Source organism: Saimiri boliviensis, chromosome 2 (assembly GCF_048565385.1).
Source record: "Saimiri boliviensis isolate mSaiBol1 chromosome 2, mSaiBol1.pri, whole genome shotgun sequence".
Taxonomy (NCBI): domain Eukaryota; kingdom Metazoa; phylum Chordata; class Mammalia; order Primates; family Cebidae; genus Saimiri; species Saimiri boliviensis.
Genome location: NC_133450.1, coordinates 23835655 through 23859750, shown reverse-complemented (window position 1 = coordinate 23859750; position 24096 = coordinate 23835655). Strand labels below are relative to the sequence as shown.

At 38.7% G+C, this 24096-nt stretch overlaps 1 protein-coding gene across 36 annotated transcripts in view; it reads left to right on the top strand.

Moving 5' to 3' along the window:
• Window positions 1-24096, top strand: part of NRXN3 (neurexin 3) — a 1684741-nt gene that overhangs the window by 1603205 nt on the left and 57440 nt on the right. The window contains exon 22 of one of the 36 annotated variants that reach the window (XM_074392925.1): window positions 1-24096. This exon is cut by the window's left edge and continues 5668 nt beyond it. The exons of the other annotated variants lie outside the window; for them this stretch is intronic. The gene's annotated coding sequence lies outside the window, so the exon portion shown is untranslated. 36 annotated transcript variants of the gene reach the window in all.

The following is a 24096-nucleotide window of genomic DNA, read 5'->3' as shown; positions in this document are numbered from 1 at the left end:
CTGTTGGTCAAGAGTAGACCAGAGTTTGCATTTCTCAACTCATTTCTTAATAAGGCAACACCATGTGCAGTGTGCATGGAGACAGTTGACAGGCCTCTGTAATTTTATTTTTTGACACTGAGTCTTGCTCTGTTTGTTGCCCAGGCTGGAGTGCAGTGGCGCAATCTCAGCTTACTGCAACCTCCACCTCCCGGGCTCAAGCAGTTCTCTTCCCTCAGCCTCCCAAAGTGCTGGGATTACAGGTGTGAGCCTCCATGCCCAGCCTATTCTGTAATTTAAATGTTATCTTTCCTTGTAACATTTTCTCAAGAGGATCCACAATTCTATTCTCCCATTCACTTCTAAAGAACAAAAATAGATCCCTAAGTTTCCACAGGTACCTCTGGCCTTTGGGTTGTGGGGGCATCAATTCAGAGACACTTTTTGAGGAGGTAATTATTTGTTTGTTGTCTCCTTGCTATTCATTTTGAGAAAGCTACTCGAACTCTATTACTCTTAGCCTCAAATTTATATGTTTTATTATTTATTACACAATCTTTACCTTGAATATTGAGATGGATTCAATACAGTCTCAATTTAGAATACTTAAAAATATTCCATACGTTGTCTAATCAACAGAAAACATTTTGTTAAGATGTTGCCGATGTAAATAATTCTAGCATATATCACTTTTTTTTCTATCTTTGAAAACTATCGTTCAACTATCATTGTAGTTACTAGAGTTTAATTCAGGATCTTGCATGCCCAAGAGTCATTTCACTGCCAAAAAAATAAGGAAATGTAGAAAACCGAGCTGTGTTTCTATCATCTACCATTTCAAAAAACCCTGTGAAAAATATTTCTTTTGGTAAATCTTGGACATTATCTTGACTTTTATGTAAGACGTACCTCTGTCTTTAAGTACCTTGAAACTTCTGGTTCAGAAGGTAATTTTTTTCCCACAATTAACTAACCCTTAAAACTACATATAGATCTACTGTTTCATAAATGAACCCCATTATTTTATGAATTAATACGGTTTTGTCTTATTAGATGCTGGAGAGTTAATTTTCCTGGTTGTTAATATTCAGTCTTTCTGCTTATCTATTTAATTCCTAATCACTAACCAAACTATATACTATAGTTTGGTTGATCCAATTTAAATAGCTGTGTTGTAACTAAGAAAAGAAAAAATATATTTTGTGAAGAACAGGTATGACATAGAGAAATTAGTGGTGGTATAATAGGGGAAAAGAGTAATGTCAAAATGCATGGTAATTTATTTATCTGATATGCTGAAGACTGCAAGAAGTCAAGGAAGAAACATAGCAAGCTGACAGCTGTCACCAACAAATAGGGACTAATTTCAGCATTCACTCGCTTGCTCATACGTCATGAAAATAGAGAGGTAAACAGGATTCATACCATGTTCTGATTTCTTCTCTGGGCCCCAGGCTTTCAGCTCTCTGAAATACTATCTTATAACATTCTGAGGATATGAGAAGGAGCTACGTTTCATTTGATCCAGTTTCCTTTTTCAGTCTGGAGTGGAGACACGGTGCAGTTCAGTACGATCTGACACCCATTAACATTTTGTGTGACTCAGGACACGAACTGAACCCACCTACTGCTGTGGAAGCAGCTTTCCATATAAATCTAATCTCCACCAACTCCTGTCACCACCAAAACTAATAGTCAAGCGCTTGTGTTGTTAATAGCAAAGGATCAAGATTATTCTTATTGTTTTACTGGGGCTACTTATCAAAATGTATTTACTTGTCTATTGTGTGGATGAAAAGGTGGTAAACAAAAGTCTCCTTAAGTGTTCTGCAGAGATTTGTTCTATGCTGCCTGGAATGCTTTGAAGCAGTACAATTTCTCTTTTAACTGCCTGGATGTAGGTGAAGAGTCTTGCCGGATGTGTTCACTGCTGAAGAGCAAGCCTGCCTCATTCATAACCACTAGTAGCTGACAACCTTTGGACTCTTTCCACAGCTTGAAAACTCTTCTGTTCCTTGAAAGCATCCTGCAGTAATGCTGGAAGTATTAAGTGTGTTTTTATTTCCTAGAAGGATGTATTTTACACAAGTCACTTAAAAGCTTCTGGAAGCTTTAATTACAGGTTGACTAATATTTAGAAGAAATGAAATACTCCTCTCTCTCCTCTGTGGTATGCATGAGCCAGATTTATGTCCACTAACCAGAAGCCTATTACTTTTACCCCATCGTGTCATGGAGTAGCATGGTGGATGCAAACCAAGAGAGGTAAAGACACCTGAGCTTGGCTCTGCCTGTGTCACAACTGAGAGTCTGACCTTGGATGAGTCATGCTAAGATTCTGTGTCATATATAAAGAGTATTCTAAGAGTGAAATATCCATACAGATTCCAAGTACGGTGTTGTAGTCCCTTGAGTATTTTTAGATCAATTTCACCCATTGGATGGGGCTAATGTATGGTTGATGGATGGTATTTGTTTCATTTATCTGGCATGCATTGAAATCTTCAGGCACATTAAACAAATGAATGACACAAATTTGGTACATGATTTCCATCCTCTCTTGCATGATAGATGTAGAATCTTAATCAGTGATTGTCCAGAAACCACGGTCTCCAAGATGTCGCCTAGGAGTGCTGTTAAATCTAACTTAAATGAGTTGACAACATAGATAGAGAAAAGAAAGAAGTCAAATTCAGTTAAATCTGGAAAGAGAAACCCATGGGGTAGAATTATCTGAATTTGACTTTTTCTGAGTTTTATTGTCCTGTACATTATGACACACTAGTAATAGGTTTGCCTTGACCCAGAGATACGGATTTTAGCCACATGTGGAGAATAGTACCCGGATTCAGCAGCAACTCCTTGAAGTGCCCCCCTTAAATCTCTGTGTGGTGTCCAATGTTCACTTTCTCACAGACTGAGGAGATAAGGACATTTATCTTCTCAGGTAAGGTCCCTCTGTTGAACATTGGAACAAAGGGGTTACACTGCCCCTGCCTATCTTTCAGAAAAATGACTGCTGTGATAGCATAAATGTCCCGAGAGCTTTGCTTTGATAGAAGTGTGTTTTTAATGATACAATTTTGGTATCCAGCCCTTTGTGGGTAGTTTGGCATATGTCTTGTACTATTTGAACGGCACTGACTGGTAAAGTGGATGTTAATTGGCAGTTAGTGACTAGGCTGCACATCTTTGTTATCCAGACTTCCAGCTACCTGATCATTAACTAGGAGGAAATGTGTGACCCAGAAGGTCATTACTGTTATTAAGTGGGAAAATACATTTAAATGTTCCAGACTGCTTTTTGATGAATCAGGTGAGCATTTTTAGAAGAGAGCTTGATTTACAATGGAGTCTGTTTTCAGTCCTGCTCTTTTCCTGTCCCTTAAAGACTAAACAGTATATTCCCAGATTCCCATTGCTTTCTTGCCTAGAACCTCACAATGTTGATATTGACTAAAAAACAGAAATTTCTTCAGCTCCATTAAGGGAATTTCCAAAATCTTGAAATTTCCAAATAAAATCGTTTCATCTGGCTGCCACTCACTTTAACAGGCTTTGAGCAATATTTTTTTTTTAATGAAAATGTGATAGAAAGTAACGTAACTGTATATGTTTTATTATGTAAAAGTACAATAGTATCATGTATGTCTTCAGAATCTCCTTTGTCCTAAATTGTTTACATTTTCTAGGATTTTTGCAGATTAAGCCTCAGCACTCATTTTATGAGGACAGTGGATCCTAATTCCTCTTCTTTATTTTTTCTGTGCCCTTTTTGATTTTGCCTCTTTAGTAATCTCCTCACTGCCCTTGGAATGCAAAAAATAAAAATAAAAATGGTCTGATTGGGTGCTGTGAGTCTTGGCAATTAAAACTTCACATGAAATTTGTCTCCTGAGAGAAAATATTATACTCCCTTTTAATAAAAAGATACAATTAAATACTCCCTCAAACCTCTCTCCCTCAAATATATTGTCTTATGTAAAAGATGGAAATGGATCCTTGTTTAGCTGAAAAACTCAAGAGCCAAAAACATTTCTAGCTATAAATCGGTTTATGAATATTAAATACCTCAGCCTTTGCTCTAATAAAAACAAAAAAAAATGTAAAGCGTAGTGTGCTCTGTAGTTATTAACCTATTGTTGCAATCCTGACTTCAGTTCTATGCCCTTAGCGTTATTACTTCTTTCCTTCTTTGGGTTGGCTGATGCTTCAAGGTTTAGAAATGCCAGTGTTTTTCCCAAGGGGGTTTACCTTTTACCTCTGAAGTCTGAAAAAAGCAAATGAGTTGTTCAGAAATCACTTTAAATTAGATTTAAAAGGTACTGGGTTTATTTTTGCATGTCTTTTTTTTTTCCCCCCCTCCAAAGATTAAGATTGGATTTTAGAAGGCTCTTTTGGCTCCTTTAAAAAGGAAGTTTATCCCTATGTCAAATAGGACTGAAGGAGCCGTGCTGTACATTTGAAGGCAAGAGCATCTGATCTCCAAAGAATCAGAAAATCTCTGCTTCAGTTGCATTTGTAGGTACTTTTTGTTGTGTTGCCTTTAAAAAAGTTTTTTAAACAGGTACAGTTCAAATGAGCACAGCATGGTCCAGATGGTGTTTAAAGCCGCTTAAGTTTCTTTTATGTAACTTTCACTTCGACAAGTATGTTCCAGCTGGGAATCTATAGGGTTATTAAAATTAACTTTATTTATTATATGTTTTTGTTATTTCATGTGGACGCACACATGTGCCTACATGCACACGCATACAGACACACAGGTGTGAACATGACCATTGAATTACATCCAGCAGGGCTGAAAGTAACTCTGTGGGGCTTTATTAACTGTTACACAGGCTAAACATTTCATTCGGTTGCAAGACAGAAAAACCCTGCAAGATGAATTTTCAAAACAGAGAGAAGAATTGTCACCCACAGATAAGAATTCTTTGTAAGGCTTTCACCTTCTCATAAAAGTGTTAGTTAAGAAGAGGTGAAAACAGGCATTTCCCAGGCGCAATAATTTGCTTGGTAGAACAGTTGCTCTAAATACCTGGGACATGCATTCTTTCTAGGATTAAACAAATAATACTTGCTGCCCTTTGTATAAAAAGATCACTCTGCTGGTGCACCATTAGCATACATTTGATTTGATCTGTTTGTTAAGCAGCAAAGGTGGATTTCCATGGAGCTGTCTATTCCTCCGAGCTGTCCTCTTTGCCTCTCACTATATATGCGTGTTCATTCCACTACGTGACAACTTCATACTTACTCTATGTTCTAACTAAATCAAATGAGTCTCTTATTCCCATTCCTTCCTTTTTACTTTCCTGCCTCGAGGCATTAATTTGTGCCATTTACCTGGACTATCTGCTCCCACCTTTGACTCTCAATATCCTATTTATTTTTCTGTCAAAACCAAAGATGATTATCCCCATGAATTCCTCTCTAACATCCCATTCAAAAGTCATCTCTCTTTCCTCAGGGCACAGGTTTTGTTTTTTTGTTTTTTTTTTTTTTTCTTATTTAAGGACATGTATACTAAATGTTTATCTACTTAATTATAAGCTTCTTGAGGATTGGGGCCATTTCATATGCCTTTCGGTTTTCCCCAAAGCATTGGCTCCAAAAATAATAGTTGAATGAATGACTGGTGAGTCATCAACTTTGGCATAGTTGGGACTACCCTTTGAGACCACTAAACAGAATTTTTCTCAATGACATTATGAAATTTAAATTGATTGTACCATTAGCCTCCTTAACATCATCTGCTAAACCATCTCTTAAGATTATTGAAACACTTTAATACTAGATAGTAAATAACCACCATCTCAAGACCTCCAAGTGCCCTTTACCTCCAGTTCACCTGTGTTCCTGCAGTGAGACATACCTCTGTCCCCACCATGAGGCAGATTGAGGCTTGGGATGAAGCTTCCAGAACCTAGCTCCAGCACTGTGGCCACTGTCTGATTAATCAGTTTTTCTTCTGCACTGACTATTAAATACTGACGGTTAAATTTTATATGACCCTTGCCAGTATCATTGTTATAGCCAATATGACAGCCACAAAAGACAGTTAAATCTATAGACTTTTTATGGACTGCCTGCACTTCAGTGCAGCAGGGAAGAAACTAGTGATTTCAATAAGTACTAGGGATCCTTGCTCATTTTCCCAATTTGGCTACAAAAGTTAATGAAATTGAGGCCAACGCTTAAAATACAGATATGGCTTTGGATGCATTTTATAATATAAATATAGATAGAGATACACTTGTTTCATGAAGGGGTAACTGGGGAGTTAGATTTCATTTAGATCTCTGTGTGCTGAGCAATTAGAAGCATATTAAAACTATTTTTATGTATAAGCATGTATTGCTTTTGCCTATAAGATGTTGCTTATGTGGGAAATTAAGTGTCCAGTCCAATGTATTCCTGGGTATATAGCTTGTGAAGGTATTTAATACCTAAAGTATATTTATCCTGCATTTAAAGATGTTTAGAGACCGCCTTGTGTGTTAATGTGTGCTGTGCAACTAGCACTATTTAAATGCTTTCCCCTGTATGCATTAATGTGTGAATTGAAGGGAAGAAGAGCAAGAGATGATAAACTGTGTTAACTGCTCAATGTTCAACTAAGATTTACGTAAGAACAAACAATCTTGTGCATTAATGTGAATATTCTAAGATAGATGTTTATCTTAATGGACTCAGAGGTACTTACAAACAGCGTAATTGCCGAAGTCATTTTACAGGGCATTTTTTCAGAGTGATTACACTACTCTTACTTTTCTTTATATAAAGAATTCCACTAAAAGGTTTAAGTGAAACAGGCTAGTGTGGCCAAAGAATCATAGGTTCCCCCTAGCCTCTGCTCAGCTCAAGTTATTTGAAAAGATGAGAAGCAAAACCCCAAATCTCCATTTTGGCACTTTGCAAAAAATTGGTCCAAATGTTCAATCACTCCAGGTTTCAGATCTAAATGGTATTTGACTTACTTTAAACCTATAGCCCTGCAAATAAGGAATTCATCTCTCTGGTACATGGTTGTAGACTTGAAACATTAGTTGCTTATGGACTTTTATGGACTGATGAGACATCTGTCTTGAAAGCAAATGTACTCTTCCAGATAAACTCCCATTCTTTTTTTAAAATTTTATATTATTTTTAACTGACAAATAATAATTGTATATATAGGGTACAACGTGATGTTTCAATATATACACTGTGGAATGATCAACTCCAGATAATTACTATACTTATCACCTCAAATTTATTGCTTCTTTGTGGCAAGAGCATTTATAATTTATTCTTTTACATGAATGAATTTTAAAATATATAATTTTGAAATAGGCAATTCGTTATTAACTCTAGTCACCATACTGTGTAATAGATCAGAACTTATTTCTCCTGTCTGAAATTCTGTACTCTTTAACCAACATCTCCTCATTCCCCATAAACCTTTTCCTCCTCAGCCTCTGATAACCACCACTCCATTCTCTACTTCTATGAATTTGACTTTTTAGATTTCCACATAAAAGTAAGATCATATGGTATTTGTCTCTCTGTGCCTGGCTTATTTCACTAAGCCTAGTGTCCTTTAAGCTCCATCCACATTGTTCCAAATAACAGAATTTCCTTTTTAAATGCTGAACATTATTCCATTATGTATATATATCCTCTTAAAACATTTATTCATCCATTAATGGAAAACTTTCATTCTTGAAAATATAGCTTGTAAAGCTATTTCTGCCCTTGACTTACCTCCCGCATGTTCATCCTTTGAACATGACTCCTGGTGTGTTAGTCTGTTCTCAAGCTGCTAATAAACACATATCTGAGACTGGGTGATTTATAAAGGAAAGAGGTTTAATGGACCTCACAGCTTCACAAGGCTGGGGAGGCCTCAAAATCATGGTGGAAGATGAAAGAAAAACAAAGGCATGTCTTACATGGTGTCAGGCAAGAGAGCATGTTCAGGGGAACTCCCCTTTATAAAACCATCAGATCTCATGAAACTTATTCGCTATCACAAGAACAGCATGGGGAAAAACCCACCCCATGATTCAATAGCTTCCCACCAGGTTCCTCCCATGACATGTGGGAATTATCACAATTCAAGGTAAGATTTGGGTAGGACACAGAGTCTAACCGTATCACCTGTCTTACCCCATTCTATTGAAATCAACAGACATTTCCTAAGTACCTGCCATCCATTCAAGTTTTTTTCTCTGCACCTAGGCTCTGGTCCAGGAGTATAGTAGCCCTGTGGGTGATTTCAGACTAATAATAAATAACACTATTAAGAATACATCACAGAAGAGTAACATCGCTGACTCGCTGATGTCCATTTCAAACCACATAACGATAGCATGAAGGAAATGTCATTGACTCAAATTAACAAAAGAGAAAACTAGAGCACAGTGCTTGTGATTACCTTTGGCTCTCACCCTAATGGACAGAGCTTATGTTTTCTGACTCAAAACACAACAGTTTCCCTTGATATAGTTGCCTAAAGAAGTCGTCCCTTGTCTCCTTCAAGTAGCAATCAAATAGAAGGGAAAATAGCCTAAGTCAATATATATTAAGTACTTTCACTGTGAATCAAGAAACTATTGAGTTGCTGTGCTAAAGGGAGTATTTTATCTTTCAGCCTTGGGATCAGGAAAACATTGCATAAAGAAGTGTTTGGGTTGGACCTTAAAAAATATATATATAGACAATTTCAGCAAGTATAAATGGAATGAAATGTAAATAGAGTTGGGTAAAGAGCCACATAAGCTAAAACATAAAGTCACGAACTTAATACACTTATTCAGAGAATGGAAAACATTTAGTAGTATCTGGAGGCATTTATAGGGGCAGATGGTAATGGAAGATGATACTGCAAAATTACATTGGAGCCCAGGGGTGGAGGATCTTGAATTTTAATTTTTTTTGAAGTCTGGACTTTGATGGTAAGATAAATTTGAACCAACAGAGTGAAACATGAAAACTATGTTTTTATCCTGGAAGTACATTCTAGAGTTCATTAAGAGGAGAAGGTAAGGGTAGACAGGGGGTCTGGGTAGGGAATTTTAGGATTCATCCATCAGCAACCAGGGTAGTAGGAATGAAAACTGGAGTAACATTTTAGAGATGGCTCTGCAGGACGTGGTGCCTGCAGGTGTGACGGGGAGCAGAGAGGATTTGTTACAGGAAAGGGGTCCTGATTGAGACCCCAAGGGAGGGTTTCTGGATCTGACATAAGAATGAATTCAGGGCGAGTTCAGAGTAGTGAAAGCAAGTTTATTAAGAAAGTAAAGGAATAAAAGCTTGGCTACTTCACAGACAGAGCAGCCCCAAGGGCTGCTGGTTGCGCATTTTTATGGTTCTTGATGATATGCTAGACAAAGGGTTGATTATTCCTGCCTCCCCTTTTTAGAGCATATAGGGTAGCTTCCCCACGTTGCCATGGCATTTGTGAACTGTCATGTCACTAATAGGAGTGTAGCAGTGAAGATGACCAGAGGTCACTCTCATCGCCATCTTGATTTTGGTAGATTTTGGCCAGCTTCTTTACTGCAACCGATTTTATCAGCAAGATCTCTATGACCTGTATCCTTGTGCTGACTCCCTGTCTCATCCTGTAACTTGGAAGACCTTAACTGTCTGAGAATGCAGCCCAGTAGGTCTCAGCCTTATTTTTCCCAGCTCCTATTCAAGATGCAGTTACTCCGGTTCAAGCACCTCTGACAGATTTAAAGGTGATCCTCAGGGTTTGGGCTTGTTCCTAGAGGGTAAAGTCACCATAGACAGAGGCCAGGAAGGCAGCAGAGAGAGAAGATAATCAATTCAGCCTGGGATATGGTGACTGCTGATGTTAACAAGATATTTAATTGAAAATATTGTCCCTTATGTGTTAGTCTGTGTTCTGCTGCTATAAAAGAAATACCTGAGACTGAATAATTTATAGAGAAAAGAGGTTTATTTGGCTCACGGTCTGTAGGCTGTACAAGCAGTACCAGCATCTGCTTGGTTTCTGGCGAGGGCTCAAAAAGCTTTTACTCATGGCGAATGGCAAACAGGGAGCAGCCGTGTCACATGGTGAGAGGGAGCAAGGGAGATAGGAGTTTCCCAGCCTGTTGAGTTTTTGAGACAGGGTCTTACTCTGTCACTCAGGTTAGGGGACCGTGGCAGGATCATGGCTCACTGCAACCGCAACCTCCTGTGCTCAAGCAATCCTACTGCCTTAGCCTCCTGAGTACCTGGGACTACAGATTTGCATCACCACACCTAATTTTTAACTTTTTAAAAATGTTTTGTTGAGATGGGATCTCATCATGTTACCCAGGCTGGTCTCAAACTTTGTAGCTCAAGTGATCCTCCCTCCTTTCACCTCCAAAAGTTCTGGGATTACATGCGTGAGCCACTGTGCCCAACCCAGACTCTTTTAAAAACAACCAGACCTCATGTGAACTCGTAACTATGGGGAGGGCATGCCAAGCCATTCATGAGGGATCCACCCCTCTGACCCAGACACCTCCCACCAGGCCCACCTCTAACATTAGGGATATTTCAACATGAGATTTGGAGGGGACACACATCCAAGCTGTGATGGGCATTGTAATCACAGTGGAGCTTTCCTCATCAGGCCGATACTCAAGTCCTACTCCTGGGTATTACTAGAATGTCAACTGCACCTGATGAGTAATGAGCACCAAAGGCACAGACCAAGCCATGGAGCCATTGCATCCTCTCTGCTTATGGTTGTGCTCTCTGTGTTACTCTGTTATGATTGGCTTCAACTTCTGGTAAGTTGAAGCCAGTCATAACAGAGTAACACAGAGAGCACAACATCAGTTCTACTACACCAGTTCTGTGTATAAGGATGTTGTAATTTTTTTTTCCAGAAAATTATATGGTCATCATTCTTTTTCAAAGTGGTTGCGTTAAAACCCAGAATTCCCAGAAGTAGAAAGAAGTGGAAATAAACAAAAGCTGCAGCCTTATTAGAGATTATCTGGAATGTTATTAAATGGGTCTGGGCGGGGAGAGGGGAGTGAGGGTGGGAGAATGTGCATTAGAAGTGCCATACCAGTATAGGAAGAGTAGTGCTGCTTCCTACTAGTACCTTGGAGAGAATAAAGCTAGTTAAGACCCCACAGTCATGAGGGTAGGAGGGAAGTGCGAGGGACTCAGTTTCAGGAACATAATCGAGTAAGAGGAAACTTGACCTGCAGTGACTGAAGATAGGATACATTTTCTTATTTAACAAGAATTCTGGAGTTTAGGGGACATAACACTGCTCAGCTCGGCTCCTATTATATATTTGACAATATCTGAGTCAGCCTCCCAGTTCTTTTCTTGGCTTCCTCCCCACCCCCACTTGCCACCTTATGGGCACACAGTGATTGCTGCAGCTCCACATGTCCCATGCAAACCCGAGGAAGAAGGGAAAGCAGTCAGATCAGCCGAGTCTTTTTCTTTTTATCAAGAATAGAGAAAGCATTTCCAGAGCCTCTAGAAGACTTTCTTTTTTATCACTTTGCCCAAAGTTACCAAATGGCCACTTTGAGTTGCAAAGGAGGCTTGGTTAGGCTGGTTACATTGCCGGCCCTAGCAAGGAGGAAGAGGGAAATGGATATTGACGATGTCTACAATAGTTGCCTTTCCTGCTACACTGACAACACTTTAAAGGCAGGGACCAAGCTCCATCAGGCCCTACTTATGTCCGTGCTATGCCATGCTTCTCAACTGGCACTTTGCTAGGCATATAAGGACCTGAGATGAGAAGGGTTTGAGGAGGTACTTCTTGCCTACTGTGCTAAGCACTTGTGTCTTTTGAATCCTCTGAGCAGCTGTAGGAGTATAGAAGATATATGTTAAACTCTTTTTCAGAACCTCTCAAAACAGAAAAGAAAAAAGCAAGAAAAAGACTCCAAGCTGGGAGGAAATCTATGCTGCTGTAAAAATAGAAGAGGGCTTGAGTGCATTCTTCAGTAATGAATGCATGAAAAGAAGCCGCTTCAATTATAAATGTGGCTTCTCTTGTTTATTGCCCAGTAATTCTGTTTTATTGATTTCTGTTTCTTTCCAATCACCTCAAATGAGACTGTGTTGCTTAGAGATCTTGATCCGTAAGAGTCTGTCATTAAAGCTACTCTGCTGTATTCAGTTGTTTATTTTTGCTCAAAGTGTGTGAATCAATATATATATACAAACGAAACACTTTTTCCTTTGCTCCCGGGAAGACTAAAGAAAAAAAATCTAGAAAAACTAAATAAAGATGCTTATATTTTTCTAAGTCGCAGCAAATGACATATTGATTTCTTTCGAAGAGGCAGAGTGTGAATTAAAAATATTTTTCTGACACAGTTTCTAAAGATGCCACTGACTCAGCAGAGTTTGCACTTACTGACTTTCTCTTCCTAGAGGGCCAGGGTTGAAAGGCAGCCCAGATTTCCCAAGATCAGCTGGCTCTCAAAGTTCTCTGAGGGAAGTAAGCCTCAAAACCAAAATGAGCAAAGGTTCTCAATTCCCTGCGATAAGGTCTCAGTTCTGGTTTTGTCATCTACTACACCAGTTCTGTGTATGAGGATGTTATAATTTTTTTTTCCAGAAAATTATATGGTCATCATTCTTTTTCAAAGTGGTTGTGTTAAAACCCAGAATTTCCAGAAGTAGAAAGAAGTGGAAATAAACAGAAGCTGCAGCCTTATTCGAGATTATCTGGAATGTTATTAAATGGGTCTGGGTGGAGAGAGGGGAGTGAGGGTGGGAGAATGTGCATTAGAAGTGCCATACCAGTATAGGAAGAGTAGTGCTGCTTCCTACTAGTACCTTGGAGAGAATAAAGCTAGTTAAGACCCCACAGTCATGAGGGTAGGAGGGAAGTGCGAGGGACTCAGTTTCAGGAACATAATCTATTTGTCATAATTTGAGTTTCTGAAACCATGTCACCCTCCTTTGGCCTGTTCAATATCATTTTGCAGAACTGTTCTCAGGGATAGCTATATAATTTTTAGAAACCAATGCAAAATAAAACTAAGGAGCCCCTTGCCTAAAAATCAAGAAAAAAAAGTCTTAAAAGTGCTAAAATAGAATTTCCTTTCCCCTTCTTCAATAGTCTATTTATTATGTTTTTTATTTGCTATCAAATGACATTTAAGTAAATAAAAATGTAAATTAGCATGAATACGATCATTCATCTTTATATTGGATGGAATGCCAGTTTTAAACGCAGTTATAAGAGCATTCAACTCAAATGCAGAATCACTGAATTAACACAATTTTTATGTCATATCCCATATATGCACATGTCTTTTGTTCTTACTGGAAGAGTGGAAATGCCGTCCAAAAGTAACTTCCTGGTTTTTGTTTCACTTCTTGATACATGCACATTCTACCAACACTTTTTAACTTCAGCCAACTGATGCATCAGGTAGGACTTAAAAAAGAGGTCTCTGGGTTGCCCTATCTTCCTCTTTAATGTCATTATCTTTAGTGTAAATGGTTGGTTAATAGAGAGACATAAGAACGGATGTGATAGGTTCCCCTGATTGTGTTTCTCACAATGCCATTGCCTTCACTCTGCTTTCTAAGCAACTTCTGGTTCAAAGGGAGAGCATGAGCTACTGGGGCCATCAGTAGATGTAACACAATTGCCTATTATACAGAGGACATGATATAGAACCTGAGAGAGGAAAAGCCAAGGAGGCCAGCTTTGGACTGAGAACTCATCCTAGTCACTCTTGCCTCGAAGACAATACCAACCTTCCAAGGAGAAGGATTGGGGGATAAATTCAAATAAAGCTGTTTGATTCAGATTACTCTAGTAAGTCGTGAGTCCACAGGATTCTGGGGCATCAGGAACACTATATGAGGATGGCTGGCAAAAATGAAAGTGGACCCACGCATTGCATATATCTCTTCTGCTTGCTTTCATGCCCTATTGTCCCACTGAACTTGACTTAACACAAGTGCAAAGATAAATGATTAGGAATTTCAAGATGGTAAGAACAGAGCATAAAACCTAGCAAAGGGTCTTTGTGAGCATAAAGCCCCATGTGACCTCATGGATCTCATGCCTGTGATTTCACCTATTGTATTTCCAACACCCACTTTGACAGCAAATGAGTGTTGCTGTTTATAAACTAGAACAGGGAAAAATTAGCCTCACTGTCCATTGAAACGAGAAATGATTCATCTCATCTCTTTCCACATAGATCTTCTGTTGTGTTTGCTTTTGTAAATTATTTTTAATCAATATCTAAGATAGGTTTATCTATTTAATACTAATTGCAGCCCAGGAATAAAGATGTCACTTCTGGGGGTAAGTGGGCCCATCTGGGTATTTTTGAACTTCTCATTTAATAGCACCTGAAGGCATTCCCTAACTAGAGATTTATTATATAAATCACACAGCTTTATGTGAACCTTTACATAAAACCTGTAAGACAGTTTTAAAATCCACATTTCTCTGTGGGAGGTTGGTATTTTCCTCTAGACATGAGTAGGGATAAATTTTCAATCCAAAACTGTCCTCCTTTGCATTTTTTTCTCTATTGGGGCTTTATACCATGTTCTCAAATTGCCTCTCATTTTTCCTTCATGGTTCCATCTCAGACTTACTAGCTGCAAATCACTTGCAACTCCCTATTTTATGAAGTCCAGTTTCAAATACCCAAACCTTGCTTTAACTTCTGCTATTGCTCTAACACCTATCTCTCACTTTTCTAACATTACATTACACGGTTGAGTGGGAGATACTTTTTTCAGTGTAATAAGAAAAAGATAGTCTTATTTCTGGAAGTTGCATTTTATATTCATTTCCTTGTATTTGATTGTTCTAGATAAGGTTTCTATGCCACATACTAAGTTTTGGGGTGTAGTAATGTGCACTCTCTTCCTGTGTTTACATCTTCTTGAGCATGCATCTCTTTCTTAGAAGGAAGTCCTAAGAGAGGAAAATAAGAAGAAAGGCAGGGAAGAAGGATGGGAAAAAGATCTATTTGGTCTTTGGAGCTTCATCTAAATTTCCTTTTTAATGGTGAGACCCTAAATACTCAAAATGAGTATTTATGGTGAAAACAAAAGGGTTGACAGTGGAAACACAGCCAAGCCTTTCTGATAGCAATCCCAGAGAGATCAGCACCAAGAAAGAACAGCAGCCATCAAAGCCAGGCCTTTATGTGCATGTAGTCAATAAGCACCCAATCTGGATTCCTAAAGATGGTGTGGTTTGGGTGGGTGATTTTATTTATTTTATTTTTCTGTCTTCTGAGTAATATGTAATTTCTTCAAGCCAAGAAATAAATTGAAAGGATTTAGAGGGATTTGCTTATCAGTGGAACACCACGTAGCATTACATTCCTCCTGCTTTTGGGAAGGTCCATTGAAGTTTGGTTAATCTTCTGTGGTTCAATACTCCTCTTCCCTCTGTCAGCCTGCCTTGAACAACAGATTAATCCCTTTTCCACCCACTCTCTTCTCCTTCCTCCCTCCCTTTTCTCTTGATCTACCCTTCGCTTTTTGAGCAAATAGAAGAAAAATCTTAAAAGTGGGGGGAAAAATATTTGGACTGCTGCACCACATTTATTTATATAATCCTAGAAGACCTCAAGGATAGAAATAAAGGATCCCAATACCCGGCACAAAATTTGGCCAAGCTTAGCTTGGTTTTTCTACCGTTAATTAAATCTTGAATCGGCAAAGGGATTTCCTTAAAGACTAATTCATTAGCAAAAGTTATAAGTCATGTCATTCTTTATCCTGTTCTAGTATACGCATTGTGAGAAAGAAGAAGAATATGCAGACTATTGAAGATAGGCAGAGGTTTTAGGGAAGTGGGTAATAGTATTTGCTTGAATTTCTATATAGTCTGCTGTATTTAGTGACAGTGAGTAATCATTGTTACTGTAGGTACTGCTTATGAGCTCAACACTAATTTTTAAGATTTTTATAGCTAATGATTTAGCAACTAATCATTATTTTTCTGTTTTGGCTTGGCTTAAATCTCAGTAGTCTATAAAGTCCCTGAGGACAAGGTCCAGGTCAGCCCAGCCCCAAGCACAGTAATTGGCACATAATAGGTAATTAATAAACCCTTGTAGAGGAAATTAGTGAGTGAATGAGTCAATGCAGACGTCAGTGAAAATGTAAATAAAATCGTATATCCAGAATATTTTTAAAAAATTATCCAGATTTTTAGAGAGCTCTGTTCCAATAACCTAATTTTGGTCAGACCGAATGCAGTATCTTTAGCTCAGGGCAATTCTCTTTAAAGCTTTATCATGTCATGGAAATATGAGCAAGTACTTTATGCATGTAGTCATACGTAGCTTGGCAACTGATTATCTTCAGGAGTAGGTAGAGGGAAGAGAGGAAGGTAATAGCTGGAAGAACCCATGCCATAAACCCATGTAAGACACTTAAAATTCACAGGGTATTGTTCCAATCGAAATACTTCAGCACACAGAGGTAAGATACAAGAGTCACTTTAAATGGCATCTTCACAAGACTACAATTCTGTCTCTTCACCTCCAACATTCAGGACCTCCTTCATGAGATGCCCCCATCTTTCGTATTTGACAAGTTAAAGTCATTTATGTTTCATTTTATCATAACAATGTCAGTTGCTTTCGAAGGTAACTATCAATAGGATGTTTAATCAGACTAAAATAAGAGTATAGGTATCACAGTCATACAGTCTTACCACATTGTAAGGTTGTTTCTGTATTGGGCTTGAGTTGAGTGAGTGATAGAGATGGGAGACAGAGGGAGATAATGACTTCTAACAAGTGTGCCATGCTGTGTGTTTTTTCTATTTTGGTTTAATATAAAAATCATTGGCCAGACACGGTGGCTACACCCGTAGTAGCCACTTTAGGAGGCTGAGGTAGGTGACTCACTTGAGCCCATGAGTTACCAGCCTTGGCAACATGGTAAAACCCTATCTCTACAAAAATAATAATAATAATAAATAGCCTTGGCAACATGGCAAAACCCTATCTCTACAAAAATAATAATAATAATAAATAGCCTTGGCAACATGGCAAAACCCTATCTCTACAAAAATAAAATAAGTAAATTAGCCTTGGCAACATGGCAAAACCCAAACTCTACAAAAAATAAAAATAAATAAATTAGTCGGGTGTAGTGACATGCACCTGTATTCTCAGATACTTAGGAGGCTGAGGCAGGAGGATCTCCTGAGCTCAAGAAGGTCAAGGCTGAAGTGAGCCATGATTACGTCCCTGCACTCCAGCCTAGGTGACTGAGAGAAAGCCTCTGTTTCAAAAAAAAAAGAAAAAAAGAAAAAATCATCTAGTTGTGTGTGTTGGGGTTAGCATTGATCAAAGATGAGACTCTGCAATGGGAACAATTTGGTAAAGAAAATCTTAATAGATACATTTAAAAAAATGGTCCAACTTTTCAAACCTCATTAAAGGTTATAGGTTTACTTAGAGTCACTGGGTATTAGGTAATTGAAAAAGTCTTTCAGGCAGCTTGTATTTAAATAGAGAATGAACATTCATAATGAAGCTAGATGGGGCTTTCTCTCATCTGAGATATTCAGAGCTCCAAGTCCATCTCAGAGTGAAAGTATAGAGGGGAAAGAACTAAAACACCAAGCATTTAAAGGAATTTAATTCTTTTTCAGCATGGAGCAGCTGCAGAGATGTATGGCTGTTTTCTGTGGGGCTTCAGAATATTTATGGGCCTTTCCCTTTTCCTTTTTCACTGGAAGAAAGGAGATCATTATTCTTGAGTGTGTTATTTATAATTTCATAAAGCTGTTCTGTGGCAGGACTTATTTTATCTCATACTTAATCTCAAATAACTGTACTTCCAAGGAGATGGGTGGAGAAAAATGATTATCCCTCAAAATGATTAGCCTATTACCAGTGTAAGATAAAGGGCTGAAGGGTGGAATTTGAAGTTACAAAAGGCAATTGGGCAGAAAGGAGGGAACCAAGTGAGTGGTTCTGATCACAGCTCACAGCTCACAGCAGTAGACACTTCCTTCATACCCAATAATGGATTCATAACGAAGGCTTGTATAGAACCATCCCCTCACTGAGAAAGGGTAAAACACTTCTGAGTACATAATTAGAAGCTGATGATCATAGAACAGTAACTCACTGGAGGATAATGTCAGATTTGTGAAACTTAGGGAATTGGAAGGTAAATATACCCATAAATTTACTTGGGTGGATGGAGTTCTGAGCTTTCTTCTGTCCCAGCTTTATTCTAAGGTAATTTCAACAAACATTGTTAGGGGAAAAAAAGAATATAAATGCAATAAAAAATCTTCCAGGAAGGGAATATATAGGGCTCCTGCCAGAGATATTTTATTGAAAGTTATTATAATACCTATCTTTAGTTTTATGAGTCCTAACACAGAACAAAGCAATTTCAACACGTGGATTAAAAATATGAAATACATATTTCAACATACAGTAGTATAAATTATTGTTTTTAATATAGAACTTGTCTAATATATAGGGCCAGAGGAGTATTTTCCTCTCCTTGAGAAAGCAAGGTAAGGTGCTTAATACGCATTGCGAACCTGCGTTGCAGTCGTACTGAGGCACTACGTTTTGTACATTGCATATGGTCACTTCCAACAAAATGGGACAGATAACAGGTGAGATGCAGGGACTGGGAGGAGGAGAGGAGGCTGACAGGGCAGAACATTCAATTCATGCTCATTACCTACGTTTACAAGAACACAGATCAAGTCGTGGTCACACTGTCATTGTTGTCCGTCTCTTCCCTCTAGTCATTCTGAACTCATTGTGGGTGTACAAGTAAACGGTGTTTTAGACCTGTAAGCTTTTGCAAATACCATTTCACTGGAAACGCCCTTCTCCAGCCCACGGCCCTCACTTCCTTCCCCCGTCTCATCACTGCCTGTCCCTGAGGGTTCATTTCCCACGCGCTCTCCACTTTCTGACTATTTCTTCCCTTTGCACCTTAACGCTTCCTCTTGTCAGAGCATTCCGTTTACTGTATGAAGTTTGCCTGTTTGCCTGGCTGTCTCGTCAGAGACTGAATTCCCAGAGCAGAGGAACTGTGTCTTATCTGTAACTTGATCCCTTTTAACTGTTACACAGCCTGACACATATGCGTTTGAAAAAGATTCATTAAAGTCATGAATGAAAGAAAGAAGCGCCTTGATATATCCCACTGACCGTAAGTCTAGCAGCCCAGCCACTGTCAAAATTATTTGGTTTGTGGGTGGACATAGATTTACAAAAAAATTCTTCCTTGAATAATTATAGAGAATGTTGGTATTTGACATAGGGGTACTATCATGTCAACACTTTATGGGTAGCCATTGGGAGTTATGAGTGCTTTAGACAATCAGTGAGGGGAAAAATGTGAAGGTGACACTGAAGGCCAGTGTAACAATGAATGGAAGAGTTTTCGTAAAGCAATACTGTTTCCTGAAGGTGCATGGATGGTGGGCAGTTAAAAATAACAGAAGTCTCTACAAGTGTTTATACCCTTGGTTACTGTGAGTACTAAATTAATATGAATTAACTGCTCAGCACAAAGCCTAAATGTAGCCAGTGTTTAATAAGTGGTAAATGTTATTAGTAGGCATGATTCTAGATAGTCCAGATATCTGTTTCTTTGCAGGCCTGTTAACTGCTCTTTTTTCTAATTAAAAGAAATGATGGAAAATGGTTGCGATTATGGGAAAATACACACACATACAGCCTAAGGCTACTGCATTTTATTAAAAGACAGAGGTCCACAGTTTTGTTCTACTCATAGCAATTCTATATTCTGAGACTGTGTATATCTGCAACATGAAACCTGTTTTACCAGCCACGAAAAACAATCAAAGAAGTACGCCTTTTCTTTCAAGGTTCAGCATCAGATCCTGCATTTCCTTACATCTGAAAAAGGACAAAGACTAAAAGTAATAATAAAATACAATTTAAAAACTCTGCTAAAAGCAAGCCCTGGGTTTTCTGAAAGTATCTTTGAATCCAATTGCCATTCATTTAGGATATGATCTTAAGCTGCTCATATCATCCCAAAGCCTTGGTTTGTAATGTTTGGATTTTCCGGATGTTACAGACAGCAGCAGAAAAAAAAAAAGTCTAAGTGTAGCATTCTTAATTCTAAGCAATTTTGCTAATTAAGGCCTCTAGCAGAGCAAGTCTTTCTAAACTACACAGTGTTCTGCGGCAGGTGTGGCCAATGTTTCTCTAGGAAAACACTGGTTACCGCATCTGGCAAAGAGGAATTGAGATGTTTCTAATTGCTTTGGGAGTTTCAGTTGGCGGTACCTCTAAATGGTAATGAGGAGGTCTCAGAGACAGAAAGGAAGGAACCGAATTCATGTAAAACCCACACCAATTGTCTAGATCCACAGCCACTAAAAACAGGTCATCTTTGAATCGGTTTTTAAGCTCTTTATGAATACATTTTTCTTTATCACTCCTCATGGCAGGTGCAACTAGAAATAGTGTGTGTACCAAAAAAACAGAAGTAATGAATTGTCAGCAACAACGAACATTTCTAATGTGGGATAAATCATAACAAATAGAGCACATAGGCAGATAACAAATCTATTTAAATTAAAAGTTGTATCAGGCTTGAAATTACTTTGACTAAGAGGCTGATGTTGATTGATTTAGTTACTTTGTGAAGTAAGTGCACATGCGTGTGTGCGCGTGCGCATGCGTGTGTGCGCGTGCGCACACACACACACACACACACACACATCCTAGGTCATTTCCTGAATTTAAGTGGAGGACTTGGGATTCAGCTGCACTATGTCTAGAGCAAGGCCATTCTTATCACACACTGATGGACCAGTTCTCATTTAAACGCCTTTGAGTCTGGGCACCATTGCTAGGAGCTACTGGTCAATGTGGTTCTGTTGCCTTGGAAGAACATTGGATTCATATGTATTCATATAGAAGATCAGCAGAAAAGAAATCTTTGGGAAGTGGAGCACAGGGAGGGTTAAAGGTGGAAAAAGGGGGTCAGAACGTGAAGGATGATGTGTGGGCTCTGCAGTGGGGATTAGGGGCCCATTCTTGGGATGGAATTGGAGGTGGAGAAGGGGTGGGAGAGTGGGGCTATGGGTAGTGTCACCTAAACCACAGGGGAGGGAAACTTTGTAGTATGAGGGGAAGCCAAAGCAGCAGAGAGGAAGACAGTAAGCATGTTTTCAACCTCAGAGTCTACTCCCTCTTCTGAAGGAAAAAAAAAATTACATCCTTTCCTTTGGCACATGCAAATAAAGATGTCTCCTTTGAGTTAAAGATTCGACTAATAGTAATATGTTAATGTGTGTTTTGGTTTCTACTGAAGTTATGCATTGTTTTTATACATTTGTTCAATGGCCTTTTTAAAACTTTACTGCCCGGCCTTCAATACTTGAAAGGAGCTCATTAGATTTTCCTTAACTCACCAGCTTTCACTCAACACTAGGAATCAAGGTCCTACAGAGCCATTCTGCAAGGCCCTTACAGTCAACTCATTAACAATTTCCAGTTGAACACACTTTAGCAGTGTATTCTCAACCTCTTTATTACCACCACCCTAAGGAGTTTTTCAGACAACTTTCCCCCCAAATTGCCCTTTTCCCAAAAAAATTCAGTTCCAAAGATATACTATATATTCATTTACATAACTGTGGCCTTTTGGAGGGTCACAAACTATTGTAATATTTAAGATTCTCCCCAGCCCAAACCAACTTTTCCTGCTTTTGGTGGGAGACATTGCCCCTATAGAGTATGTATGCTTAAAAACTACCGAACAAGGATTGTGGCCCTTTCAGAATAGTGTTTTCCTCTTATAATGGCCTTCTTTGTTTGAAGAGTTAACTCTTTTCCAGCTTAGCAGCTCCTTTCCCTAAGTAACTAGAAGTGGAGCTATTAAAGGGCTCCCTCTCAGAAGGAAAATGCTTACCATGTCTCTAACACAAATAACAGTACCCCGGGATGTAAGTATCAGTTTCAGTTGCTGGAATTGAACAATTCAGTTGTGTTTCAGTGTTTTGTTTTTTAAAACATGTTTAAATATTCTTTTTTTCTGTGTGGGGAGGGAGAACATCAGGATAAATAGCTAATGCATGCAGGGCTTAATACCTAGGTGATGGGTGAATAGGTGCAGCAAACCACCATGGCACCCGCCTACCTATGTAAACAACCTGCACATTCTGCACGTGTGTCCTGGAACTTAAAAAAACAAAAAATTAGTTTTTCTGCTAACCTTGAGGAGGAGCAAGGCTTGAACTGTCTCCCTTTCAGATGTAGAATAAAGATCAATATTGTTGTTTCAGGCACTTCTCTGCCACTTGATTAAATCAATGAATTATCTAATGTGGCTTTTCCAGTTCTTTGCTGTGTCTAGTAATTCTATATCTAGGATGTCTATTTTAAAAAGGATGTTTTCTGGAAATCCTGAGTATAAGGGCTGTCATATATATTCATTCATTAGGGCTGCGATCACAAAATATCCCTGACTAGGTGGCTTAAGCAATAGACTTTTATTTCCTTGAAATTCTGGAGGCTAGAAGCCTAAAATCAAGGTGTCAGTACAATTAGTGTCTTCTGAGAACTCTCTCCTTGTCTTGTAGATGACTATCTTCCAGTGTCTTTGTATGTCCTTTGGACCCCAACTGTGTATGTCTGTGTCCAAATCTCCACTTTTTTGAGGGACACAAGTCATATTGGATTGGGGCCCATCCTAAAGACTTCATTTTAACCTAATTACCTCTTTAAGGCTCTGGATCCAAATACAGTCACATTCTGAGGGGCTGGGGAAGAGGACATCAACATATGAATTGTGAGGGGACATAATTCTGTCCGTAATGTCACGTAAGACCAGGTATGAAGAAGCCTATTCCAAGCCACAAACAGAATTTGACTAAGATGTATGTGTTCAAATCCCCACTATGTGTTTTACTAGCTATATGTCTTTCAGCAATTCACTTAACCTAACTGTAATTCTAATTAAGCATAATATAATAGTCATCCCTGTCCCAAAAGATGGTTGTGAGAATTGTGTCTAATTAATAACTATAACTAAAAAGTATATATGTCTAGCACAGCATCTGCTTTGTAGTCATTGCTCAATAGAAGGGAAGTGGTTTATTACAACTTCCTTTTGAATTTGGATCCAGACTTTTTGGGAACTGAAAGATCGGCAAGTCAGTAAATATTAGTAACATCAAGAAGGAGAAATGAACAAGCATTATTGAACTATAATATATTGAGTCCTCTTATGCACATAGTAGGACAAAAGTTTGGTTTTTGCATAAGATCTGTAGATTCATTCATTCAACAATATTTATTGTGCATGCAATATTTACCAAATACAGAAAGTAGTCATCTCACCTAGATATGGAGGGCTCTACTCAAAGCCAATACTCAGTCTCCTATAGTCCTTGTAATAGATTCCCTGGCATTGGGGAATTTCTGTGAGACTCCGAATTTAAAAGGTTCCTCAAGTTGAACTATTACTGCAGTCAGAAATATTTTTGCTTTCTTCACAAACAACCTTACCTATATTCAGGGGCTATTGTGTGGTATCATGCTACTGGTCCACATTACCAATTCAGCTGCTGCAGCAATTACATAAAGAAATTCTTGCTAATGGTAAAAGTCATTATGCTCTTCCTGAAGAGAATGCATTCCATAGCACTCATACATTGTGCCAGCCTGGAGATGCACAACTACCACTGCATACACTTGAGATCACACACCGTAAGGATTGGAAGTCTCTCAAAGCCACAGTGTATGTCTGTGTTGCTTTGCACTCTTGCATTGCTCATCCTTTACAACAGCCCCTCTCCTGTCCTCATTCTCAAAACTAAAATTAAAATTAGAATGAAGTAAGACTGCAGAATGTCATTTATGGGGATGGATTAGGCTTCAGTCTCCTGGAACCACCTTGGGTCACTCAGCTCCATGGAAGACCCCCCCCCAGGAAGGTCTAGACCCAGAGTCATTCATAGCCAGACAGTAGTTAAAAATTCTCCATCCTATAGTATGCCCTCTTTAGAAAAAATAGGCATAATGATGGGAGACAGTGATAAATCTTTGATGCCTTTGTTCATTAGTTTCCTTTCTCTCTCTCTCTCTCCTCTCTTTCCCTACCCCATTATTTTCACTTTGACAT